Source organism: Microtus ochrogaster, chromosome 6 (assembly GCF_000317375.1).
Source record: "Microtus ochrogaster isolate Prairie Vole_2 chromosome 6, MicOch1.0, whole genome shotgun sequence".
Taxonomy (NCBI): domain Eukaryota; kingdom Metazoa; phylum Chordata; class Mammalia; order Rodentia; family Cricetidae; genus Microtus; species Microtus ochrogaster.
Window position 1 is genome coordinate 60,726,781 of NC_022013.1, and position 12,366 is coordinate 60,739,146.

The following is a 12,366-nucleotide window of genomic DNA, read 5'->3' on the forward strand; positions in this document are numbered from 1 at the left end:
CAAACACATTTTTTGAAAGCAAATCCTTCATTGAAGTACAATTAAGGACTGAGTCTGACCTTAACCATTAAACAAGTAAAACCCTGTTTATTCCAGGTAAGACTATCTTAGTTTTGAAGTGGGCAGCGACCATCATCCTGAAAGGACTGGCTTTGACTTTAGGATCTTTCTGAGTGAGCTGCTGCTTCATGTATAACGGGGGCTGGTCATACTTCCATTGAGTACTGGTGAAGACATGGAAGAGGTGTGTTCTGTGTGACGCAGGTCTGACCCTGTCCTTGTTCACACCTACAATATTCCAGCTACAGTTAGGACAGACCAGAACCCATTTCAGTCCCAAGCTGTAAAAATTCCCAGGGCATTTACACAGTCTCTCTGGATGTATACCCTGCGCTCAAGAAAGACAAGAAACCTAAGTTGTCAACCCGGAAGTTTCATCTGATCATCCCAGCCTCAAAGGAACGGAAACCGCTTGCTGTTGTTCCTTTCCTTTCCTGCCTAGCTTTTTATCTTGAGGGATGAAATTTGCTTCTTTAATGTCGCTATTTAACTCCTTTAAAACCATGAGTGTTATACAGAGAAACCCTGTCTTGAAAGACCAAAAGAGAAAAAAAAGAAAAAACCAAAACCATGAGGGTGAGTGTGTGTGTGTGTGTACACACGAGTGTGCCTGTGTATGTGGGCACATGTGCCATGGAGTCACTAGAGAGGCAGACTTCTGTGAGTTCTAGGCCAACTTAGTCTACATAGGAAGTTCCAGGACAGTCAGGAATACTTAGCGCAACCCTGTCCCAAAAAACAACAAAATTATAAAACTGTATGAAATGAAAACTGCACTCTTCCCATGCTCTGGCAGGGACGTCCCTCTCTCGTCCTTGGCAGGGTAACTGAGGGTATCCTACGTTCTGGTGGACAGCTCTTGCAAGTGTGAATTCACTGTAAAACTCCTGGTGCTGTCTCAGCCCTGGGGCAAGCCATTATGCCTAAAGGGAAAGGCATCCGGTGGGCCCAGTCCTGGTTGACTCACAGCTTACAAAGGCTTGGCATGAGTCAAGTTTTGAGAAAATGAGGAGGGATGAACAATTCAGAATCCCTCAGGAAGTCCTGGGATTCCTGTGCCCTGGAACGGCCCCCAGGGATGGTGCAGGACCTCTCCCACCAGAGGACAGTCTCTGCCTACTCTCTCAGTTCAGACGTTGCCAGGAGGCGGGAGCTGGCAGGCTGGATGTGGCTCCAGATATGGCTGCCCACAGTCCATGCTGCTTCCCTGCCCCCGAACTAGAGAGACAGGAATTCTCTTAAAAATGCCTATCACCACTTCATGCCAAGATGACCCAAACCAGCATGAGAAGCTATATAGAAAGGCTCGCCCTGAATTCAGACCTGCTACAGCTAGTCCCCTCAGTAAGTGACAATTCTAGGCACCCATGAGATCTGCATTGTGTCCTCTGGAGCCCAGACCCTCCCAAGAGTCACTTTAATGACAATTCAGAATTGTCATGCAGACAGAAGGGCAACAGCAAATAATGGTGGCAGAACAAAAAGACTCTCGCAATTAAAAGAAGCTGCCAGATGGCAGAACAAAGGGAAGAATGGGAAAATGAATAAAACCAACCATTTCTGGATAAAAATATACTGATGACTAATGGTTGTGGTATGCTTTTGTTAACTATAATACTGAAGTTCAGGAAGCAAATGGTAACCCTGACCACAGCATTCAAGCACGAAGCCCAGAGTACTTCTGGTGGAGGCCGACTTGGGGGAAGTGGCTTGCTTAGTCTGTGTGGGCTTTCTGGAGTTGCAGCTGTGCCTAACTGGCTTCTCCCACAAAGGAAGGAAGGGCACAATGAGATGTATTCACACTGAGCTTAACATCTGGACCCTAGAGAAGCAAAACCCCCAACAGCCTTCTTGAAGACTGATCCAGTTCCAGTGTCTACCAGTGGGCAAAAATACCCACTGCTGCCACCAAGGAAAACTTGTCTGAGCAACCACGTCATGGGTGAAACAGAATGGGATTATGTTGGTTAACTATGGCAGCTGTAGCAAGTCCACAAACTTATTAGCTTTCAAATAAACACCAAATGGATTCTATAGTTACGGTACTATACAAAAGGGCTAGGTTTAAGGCAACCATGTTGGCACATACCTGCAATCCCAGCACTCAGGAGACTGAAGCAGGAGAATTGAAAGACCAAGGCCGACCTAGGCTACACAGTATGATCTTGTCTCAAACACATACAAACACAAACCAACAGAAAGTTGGTTTAAACTCAGAGCTGGGATGCATAGCAAGACATCTGTGAGGATTGTGGAGGTTTCACTATTTCTGTGACTACAAACAGCTACTCAGGAAATGCAGGCCAAATGTGCAGGCTCATAGGGTGAGAGAATGTGGCCTCCTGCCTCAGCCCTGGCTGGCTTGTAGCCCAGCAAATATTCTGCTGTCCTCTGAGAAAGACGCCATTGCCCCAGAGGAGAGGCACGACATCTCCACTTTGCCTAGCCCAAGCTGCAGATTTACCAGCAAAATGAAGTAACTGTTGTTTGGAGCCACTGAGTTCTGGGATGACTTGTTATGCGGCAAACAATCAGAGCTGGCATCCGCGAACCATATGGTTTGGGCTGCTTGACAGTCTTTAAAAAATTAAAAATATAGAAGGCCAGTGAGGAGACACTAGTGACTACTGTCTGTGTGCCCTGCTGGCTGTGGAGGACTGTGGAGGGGCACAAGAGTGACAGTGTTAAGCTGGGGAGTGACGCCATTTGAAATGATTGTCCTCATTGCCTCTGAGTTTCAGAAGCCCTGCCCCCTTCTAAAGTCATGCATACCTCAGGGCTCACCAACCAGTGGAGTGCAATAAAAGTCATTCTAGGAAAGAAAAACTGCTAGAATTTAGAATAAAAAATTGCACCAGGCTTTCTCTTTTGGGCTACCAACCAGTCCCCAAATCATGACACTGAAATTTATTATTAGTTTTGAATGCTCAGCCCAGCTGAGGCTCATTTCTGGCTAGCTCTTTTAACTTAAATTATCCTGTTTCTCTTTACCTACCTTTTGCTTCCGGGCTTTTTCCTTTCTTCCTTCCGTATATCTTTCTTTCACTGCACGTCGGCTGACTGGTGGCTGCCTGACTGGCTCCAGGTGTCTCCCTCTCTCTTCCATGTTCTCTTGTCCTTCTTCTCTCATTCTTCTCGAACCTAAATCTCTCCTTATGTATTTTCTTTGCTCACCAGCACTGTGTATCCCTCTTCTGTCTAGCTATTGGTCATTCCCTCTCTGGTCCTTGGCAGGGTAACCGAGGGTATCCTAGGTTCTGGTGGACAGCTCTTGCAAGTGTGAATTCGCTGTAAAACTCCTGGTGCTGTCTCAGCCCTGGGGCAAGCCATTATGCCTAAAGGGAAAGGCATCCGGTGGCCCCAGTCCTGGTTGACTCACAGCTTGCCCAATCTCTCTAGAGATGTCTCCTCCCCCAAGAGAACGTGGTTGGATTTAGAGAATGCAGTCTTTCTGGCTTTTCACTTAGTAACTTGGATTTGTGTGCTGTGTGTGGTATATGTGTGTATGTGTTTGCATGCAAGTGTGTGTGTGCATGTGTGTATTATGTGTGAAGACACCCGTAGTTGACACTGAGCGCAACATCTCTCACCAAAACTAGAACTTACCACTTAGGTTAGACTGGCTGGCCAACAAGATCTAGGAATCCTATTTCTGCCCCCAACTCCCAGTTCTGGGATTACAGGTATGTGCCAATGTGCCCAGCTTTCTAAAGGGTCCTCAGAATCTGAACTCAGACCCTCATGTTGCATAGCAAGCACTTCAACAGAGCCATCTCCTGAGCTCCATGATGGGTCATTTCTTCTTAGCTTTGAGTAACCATCGATGTACTAGTTTGCTTTGCCTTTTTCCTACTGAAGGTCTTTTTGGTTGCTTCAAAGTTTTGGCAATTGTATATACTATAAACACTCATGGGCAGGCCTTTGTGTGGACATACATTTTTAGTCCCTTTGGGTAAATACTAGAGAGCACAGTTGCTGAATCATGGAGTAACTAACATGAGTATGTCTTTGGTTTTTAAGACAGTCTCTCTTTGTAGCCCTGGAACTTGCTATGTAGACCAGGGCTGGTCTTGAGCTCACAGATATCCACTTGCCTTTGTCTTTCTTTGTGCTAGGGTGGGGTGGAGTCAAAGGTGTACCACCATGCCTAAAATGTTTTAGTCTTGTAACAGCCAAAGCACTTTTTCAGAGTGGCTGAAGCATTCTGAATTCCCACTAGCAATGGATGGAGTTCTGCCAGATACTCAGCAACAGCACTCTGTGGTGTCAGTGTCTTCAGTCTCTATCACTCTGATTGGTGTAGTGCTCCATTTGTTTTTATGGCAATGGTGTGGAGCATCTTTCCAGTCTTTTGTCATCTGTACTGTCTATTCTTTTATCCAAAAGGGAAACATTCCAAGGCCTCAGTGGATGCCTGCAACCTCACAGTACCAGGCTTTCCATGTGGTTTTCTATCTGTATATATTTAACTTGTAAATTTTAGTAAGAGATTGACAACCAATAATCAAAATTATAAAAACATACTATAACAAGTTACATGTGACTTTTCAAACTACATTACTCTAGCACATAAATAAGTAAATCTGAGCACAGTTGATTTCCATATAAAGTCATCCTTTGCTGCAGGACGCACTGTATGGCTTCTCCATAGTATGCCTGCTTTTCAGAGCACTGTTCTTGAGCTTGGGGCCATTATTAGGCACAGTAAGGATTCATTGAACACCAGCACTGAGGTTGTGTGGTGCCGGACAATCATCTATATTCTGCCAATTGTATTTTAAATAAATGCTGATTGGCTGATAGCCAGGCAGGAAGTATAGGCGGGAAAACCAGACAGGAAGGTAGAGGTGGGCCAAAGAGAACAGGAGGATTCTGGGAAGAAAGAAGCTCCTCCCATCCTGTCCAGATCACGGAAGAAGCAAGATGTGACCTGCCCCACTGTGACGAGCCATGTGGCTAACATAGATAAGAATAATGTCTACAAGAGCTAGTTCCAGGACAGGCTCCAAAAGCCACAGAGAAACTTTGTCTTGAAAAACAAAACAAAACAAAACAAAAAAAAAAAAAAAAAGAAAAAAGAATAATGTGTTGATATAAGCTAAAAAGAGTTAATAAGAAGCCTGAGCTAATGGGCCAATCAGTTTATATCTAATGTAGACTGTGATTTTCTCTGGGACTAAATGGCTGGAGGGACTGGGTGTGACAGAAACCCCAACAAGCAGGCCCTCATGTTACAGTTGTAGCAAATGAACTGATAGGCAGATGTCTAAGTTATCAGCAGACACTAGTGTGTTCATCATAGGTATATAGGGCACGGGGATGATTTATGTCCCTGGTGGGACAGAGCAGGATCGGAAGCTGTATTACCACACCAAAGAATGCCTTCAACTTCAGGGCTTGAGAATTGCTTACTTTTTTGCTACTCAAATTTTCTGGCCTGCAGTGAAACCACAAATAAGGGGAGAATATTGTTTATCTGTTTGGGTAAGATCTTTGGCAAAGCCTATGGCCTGTTTCCACAAAAGGTTATAATTGATTTTTAATTATGTTTTAATTATATGTATGTTTTGAATAACATTCTTTTATCTGCCATGTCTTTTGTTAGTATCTTATCTGAGTTTATGGCTTGCCTTTCATTCTCTTACAGTTGACATTTGCAAAGCATAATTTAAAATTATTGAGGTCTAGCTTCTATCCTCAGATTGTACCTTTGGTGTTGTATCTAAAGTCACTGCCAAACCCCAAGGCATTCAGATTTTGCCTATAGCATCTTCTAAGAATTTTACATTTAGATATGCAATCAGTTTCTGAACGAAGTTCCAAGTGCGTACATTCTGACCCTCAACTGACTTTTAGTAGAGGTTCATGAATCCCAGTAGTCTAAATGGTTTTTTTAGCTCTATTTTATCATCCTAACTCAGCTGTCAAAGATGGGTTGGATGTTGTGACCCCAATGCCTGAACTCTATTCTGTTCCAGGTTTTTTCCAATGTCATATTCTCTAAGTCAGTGTCTATATTGTCCTGTAGCTTTATGTAAGGCTATGAAGTCAACTCCTGTCAATTCTCTTTGTTCTCCAGTATTCTGTGAGGGTTCTTTTTCTTATATACAAACTTTAATGTCAATTTGTTTATAAAACAAACTGGCTAGAAATTCCATTTGGACTGTATTGACTCTATAAGGAGGATCTATTATCTTCATATTTTGATGTATGAGCATGAAATATTGTTCCAGTTTAATTTTTTGTTTTATATATTCACTTCATTTAGCTCATATACATTTTTCTTTTTGGAGCTTTTCACAAATTGTCTTTCAAGGAATTAGTCTGTTTAATCTAGGCTATGAAATCTGTGTGTAGAAGTTGCTGGTGGCAATCCTTTATTATTCATGTTCACTGGCTCTGTAGTCAAGTTGTTTCACCGTGCCTTTAAAAAAAGCTTTGATAAAGACATCTAACAATCTTTGCAAAGCACCAGGTGTTGGATTTCCTAATTATAAAACTTTTATTATTTCATTATTTTGGATTTCTCTGGGTAGCTCTGGCTGTCCTAGAACTTACTCTATAGACTAGGCTGGCTTGAATTCATAGAGATCCACCTGCCTGTGGCTCCTGAGTGCTGGGATTAAAGGCTTGAGCCTCTGCTTTTATTTTTGCTTAATTACTTTGGATTTACCTTGCTCTGGTTTTTCTCAGTCTCTTAAGGTGGAATGCTCACAGGGTTGATCTCAGATCATTTTTTTTTCTCTCCTAGTATGGACAATCAGTGCCAGAAACTTTACACTTAAACACTGCTTGAGTACCAACTTAATGTTTCATTTAATTCACCATTTAAAAAATCACAGTATCTTCTTTACCTGCTTGGTTTATATGTATTATTTAATCTTTAAGTGTTTTCTATTGCATTGATTTCTAACTTAATGCTATCAGTGTCCAAGAGCAGATTCTGATGACTGAGTTTTCTGTCCTGCCCAGTTCTGGCAGTCATGAAGTCCCAAAGAAATCACACAGAGGTCTACATTAACTATAAACTGATTGGACCATTAGCTCAGGCTTCTTATTAACTCTAATAACTTATATTAGCCCATTATTCTTTTCTATGTTAGCCACGTGGCTTGGTACCTTTTTCGGTGAGGCAGTTACATCTTGCTTGCTCTCTGGCCAGGTCAGGACTGGTGAATAGGACTTCCTTCTTCCCAGAATTTTCCTGTTCTCATTGACCCGCCTCTACTTCCTGTCTGGTTGTCCTGCCTATACTTCCTGCCTGGCTACTGGCCAATCAGCGTTTATTTAAAATATAATTGAAAGAATACAGACCATTGTCCCACACCAAGATTCCATATATTTTCTGCAGTTTTAAGTCTGCTAAAGGATGTTCCATACTCCAGAATGCAGTTTATTTGGTGTGGTTCAGATGAGTGTGTATTTTGCTGTTGTAATCTACAGAAGTTGTCTGCTATGTCTAGCAGTTGATGCTGCTGTGGAGATCAACTATGACTGCTGATTTTCCACCCGCTAGTCTCCCATCACTGGTTAACTAGTAGGGATAGCCTCAGGTATAAAAGTGGATGTATCAGCTTTAATTTTTGTATCATTGGTTCTGATACCCTATTGTTAAATGTCAAAGAGAAAGATTAGGGCTTTGAACACAGGGCAAAAATGGGAACATTGCTTTGAAAGAGTATTAGCTTTGCTGCCTAGTGGCTGCCAGGTGGCATCAGGAATGTGAAGTACAAGTTTCTAAGCTACCACAGAGCTGGAGAGTGAGGGTGTGGCCAAAGCCTGGGGCACTTTTGTTTTTACAGTCCCTGCTTTTTCGTAAACACACACTCTGAAGGTTGACAGCAGCCATTCATGTCCACTTTTGAGAAATTCGATGCTGATATATTTTGTCAATACTTCTTTGGAAGCAAATTTCATAACTGCTTATTCTGCCTTCTTCATTGTCATATGGCAAACACTTTTCTATTAATTGAAGTTTCATAACTGTACTGGACATATAGACAATTCTCTATACTGACTATAGATTTCTGAATAGATGCACACAAACACAATAGTTAGCCCAGATCTTTGTTAAGCTTGGCATCTGTGTGCACATTTGGAGTTTCCATGCCTCACAGTAAATATTTGGAACTGAGTACCTGCATTATGCAGTCCACTACAGGAAAGTGCTAGTCTCTGGTCACCACCTCCCTGATGGAGATGGTCCCTCCTTTTCTTATCAATTGTCTTTGTTGGAGTCAGAACACAAGCAACAGGACAGCGCTAAGCCAGCAGTGAGAAAGTCTGTCCTAAGTCCTTTTTCAGTTCAACTGGTGAGGCATCTACCATTCAAGCCCCTCAAGTGCCTCACCTGGACACTCCTATGGCCCTGGCCATCTTTCATTCCAGGGCTTGGATGTTTCTAGTGAAGCACGGGCTCCTTCCCTGAACACTCAGCCTCCAACCAGCTCTGGGCACATAACCCCACAGGAAGTCCAACACTGGGGAAACACGGAGATGAGAGTCCTGAACCCAGGCCCCAATGCCCAACCTTTGACTGCCGTTCTCATGTCCTGTTCCTACATCAGAGTTGCAGGCAACTGCAGGCCTTCCCCCTTCCTCATGCTCCTAGTGCTGGGATTAAAGGGGTGCACTACCGCACTCCTCCACAGCCAATACTATTAACATTCACAGCTGCTCAGCTAAAGGCCATTCTCCTCCAGGCGCAACTTTGCCTTAGATTTTCTTCCTTCATTCTCTTGGGTTTTTGGCATTTCCTGCTTTGAGGCTTCATCCTTAAGAACTACAAAGAACTTTTCTTTCACATATGTTATGCCTTAGTGACCAGAATGTGGGCTCACGCCAGATTACCGAGGCAGAAGTTAAATGGCAAGTTTTCCCATCCATGTGAAGTGTGCATTTGTCTCTGTTAGATCAGAGCCTAGTAGTCACAGTGCCTGCTGATGTTTTGAGGATCAGAAAAGAACCAACTTACCTGATGTTCTTACCCATTCTTTATTTGTATAAGGCTCATGCTTTAGGAAACAGTGCTTCTCCAACTCAAGTGTCGTGCCATCTTTCCGGCTATCTGGAGGCAAAGCAAGTTAATGCTGTGTAGGCAGGGGCATTCGAAGAGGGCTCACACTCAACAAACTAGCTCAAAAGAAAATCAAAGAAAGCTCTGGGGTAGAGCGTTTGTCTAGTGTATCTGAGGCTGATTTCAAGCCACAGTACAGCTCAAACAAACAAACAAACAAACAAACAAACCACTAGGCAAACTTTATGATCTTTCTTCAGTCTAGCCTCTGCTTTGGAAAGAATGTTCACAGTATGAACTACCGAGAAGACTAGGCTCTTCTCAAGGTTGAGGCAGGCAGAAGTTGGTTCCCTACCTTTGGAGAAGAGTCCAGCCCCATATCCCACCCACACTAGCGGGGAGTTAAGAAAGGAGCATGGTGCAGCATATACTTGTAACTGAAGCACTCCGGGGAGACGGGGAGATAACAAGGTTGATGTCAATTTAGGATACACAGTAACACCTCGTATCCAAGGAAACAAACAGGACAAAGAACATAAAACCAAAGACGAAACCAGAGACAAGGGCAACCACCAACTGGCACAAGCATCTCAGGACTGTGACTGTGAGAGCTGCACCCACCAGCCTCTCCTATCCTGCCATGCCACTTGTTAAGCTCAATGGGATGGCAGGAGATGTGATATACAAAGCGCACAAATCATGATGGTGTGGTCAGAATCCCTTCTAGGCTCATGAAAACCCTACATGTAACTTTTTATATTTCAACCCAGGCTCAAGAGTGAATACAGATAAAAAGAACGAAGGTCAGCTCCTAAAAGGTGGCAAAGCCCTGCATTGGCCCCAGCTTGAAGCAGTCACTCTAAGAAACCTTTATCAGCCAACCTACAAAGGCATGAGGCTTATTTTAAGCAAGTGAGATATAGGGTGCTCAAGAGGGCAACAGTAACCGAGGTGAACAGGTGGTGGGCTTTCCGGAGCCACTCCATCACAGGATGAATGACACTATATCCTCCCTTACCTCTCTCCATCCAGAGCCTCAGTTCCTTTGCAAGTAGCAGGTGTTCAGTAACGGTTGTGACCAAATTTCTGTTTGTTCTAAAAATAGTGACCTATGAGAATAAAACTAAAGGGAACTTAACAATTTTGAAGTCAAGATAAAAACCAGAAAATCAACAAACATGTTAAGAGACATTAAAGGATCATAGCAATGGAGGACTGCCTGCATTTAAATTCAAGTTTTTAAAACACCCTGTTAAATGCTATTAATAGTACCTATCTCAGTCATGGGGATTAAGGGATAATGTATTTATGACTTTGCCTGCACATGACAGATGCTGTACTGGCCTTTCTATTACTGTTACCTACAGAGATGATTTCAAGAAAGAGTAAAGCTCCCTTTATCTGTTGCTCCAACCAGCTATTAATATCTATATTTTGTGCCTGTTATCTAAGCTTCATATAGTTTCTTATAGTCTCACACTCAGGAATGCTAAGTGTTGAAGAGCACTGCATCCCCACATAGCCATCTTCCAAGCACGTTGAGGCTCACTGGCTCTGCTTTGGAACCAAGGAAATCACTTAGCCTTTCTTCACCTGCTTAAATCAGACTTGTTCTTGATGTCCAATCTCTCTGCCACCTCCTTCACAAAGCTCGTTCTGTCTTCTTCAAGGTGTCTTGTTTTTGCTTTCTTCAGCAGTTTATCTCAATCGTATTTTGTCATCATCTATTTACACTGTCTCAAGATCAAACTAGCTGTTGAAGGATACCACCACCATTTTGCTCACTGCTACCCCCAGGTACATAGCAGGTAAGGAATACTTAGTACATTTGAAAGATTCATTTAGATAAATTCGAAAGTCTAATTTTATTAAAAAGTCACTAAATTTTTAAGGACAAAAGTCAGAAATGGGCATGGAGGCACATACCTGTAATCTCAGCACTTGGAGGTGGAAGAAGAATGACCAGGAATCCATCCTGGACTATTTAAGACCCAGAAACAACCTAAAAAAACACTTGTCTGAAATCCTGCCATAACTTATCACTGTACATTTTAAAGAGAAACATTCTTTACATGTAAAAAAGAAAGACACTTGATTTTTTTGCATTAAAAATTTTTTATTTCATTTAAAAGATCCAATATATGAGGCCAAATTAACCCCAAATTTATAGCTACATTTAGAGATCCCCTGAACTAAATGGCACTGGGTTCGAGGTCACCTATCATCACTATTTCCCCAAAGTTGTTTTTGAGCAAAAGCTGGTATTACTGTAATACATGTATTTCAGATATTACCTTTCACACAGAAGTCAAAGGCTGACAGGCTTTTCCCTTCTGGGTGAGGATAAAAACACCACAGAACCAGGTCCAGTGTTTTTTACACACTAGGTGTATGTTAACTATAAAGTAACGTATGATGCTGTGCTTTGCTTGTGTATTTATTCCAAATACTGGGGTTGGTCAACACTTTCTGGGACAGTACTTCAGAATTTCCCTCTTCCGGTGCATACCAAAGGAAGTGAGCTGCTCAAGCCAGAGACAAACTTCCGCAAAGCAAAGGAACAGCTTTTCTAGTTGGCCAGAGACAAGACAGCACAAACTACCTCCAAAATGTTTCCAGTTACGGCATCATTTAGATAAAGTGAGGCAGAATCTATGGTCTCTACATACATATGATGATAAATTAAAAGATGAGTTTGTTACTTTATAGCTACACCTTGGATGTCATTAGATGTGGAGACAGTGTGTTTAACAAGTCCTTCTGGAAGTCATGTCAGCAAAGGAGTCAACAGCCTGTGAAAGAGAAGACGTGGCAGAGGGTGGAAGAGTCAGTCTTCCAACACTCTCCTGAGGATAGAGCTGGGCCCAGGACAGGAGTTACCGGGAGGGAGGCTTCAACTCCGTTAAGGAGCCCTCCTAACAGAGCTGCTCAACAATGAAAGCACTGCTTGTGAGGTAGAGTCACTGCAAGTGTTCAAGGTGGAAAGACAACCTTGGAGAAGGGACGCCTGCATTTGTTAAGAGGTTAGACTGGATGAACCTCAGGTCTCTTTCAATTCTGAGATTCTAGAAAATTCCCTCAGGGAATTCAGAAGAGAATTCCTAAAAGGAAAGAGAAAGCACACATATGGTATACTTTTAAAATCCTTTTGAGTTTTTTTTTTTAAGGTACAATAGAAAATGTAGTCTAGAGTCTTTAAAATGTATATTTACCCTCCTACCACTATTAGTTAGAAAGGGTTCATTACAACTTCTTTATATATAAAGAAAAGATGGAGATTATAATTTTGT

The 12,366-nt window shown here is 42.5% G+C and overlaps 1 protein-coding gene across 1 annotated transcript in view; it reads right to left on the bottom strand.

The window, feature by feature from the left end:
- Nucleotides 1–11,184: 11,184 nt before the first annotated feature.
- The window catches only part of Ankrd28 (ankyrin repeat domain 28), a 144,705-nt gene continuing 143,523 nt past the window's right edge, over nt 11,185–12,366 (bottom strand). Inside the window, exon 29 of the transcript XR_003377040.1 lies at nt 11,185–12,177. The gene's annotated coding sequence lies outside the window, so the exon portion shown is untranslated. The remainder of the gene's footprint in view (nt 12,178–12,366) is intronic.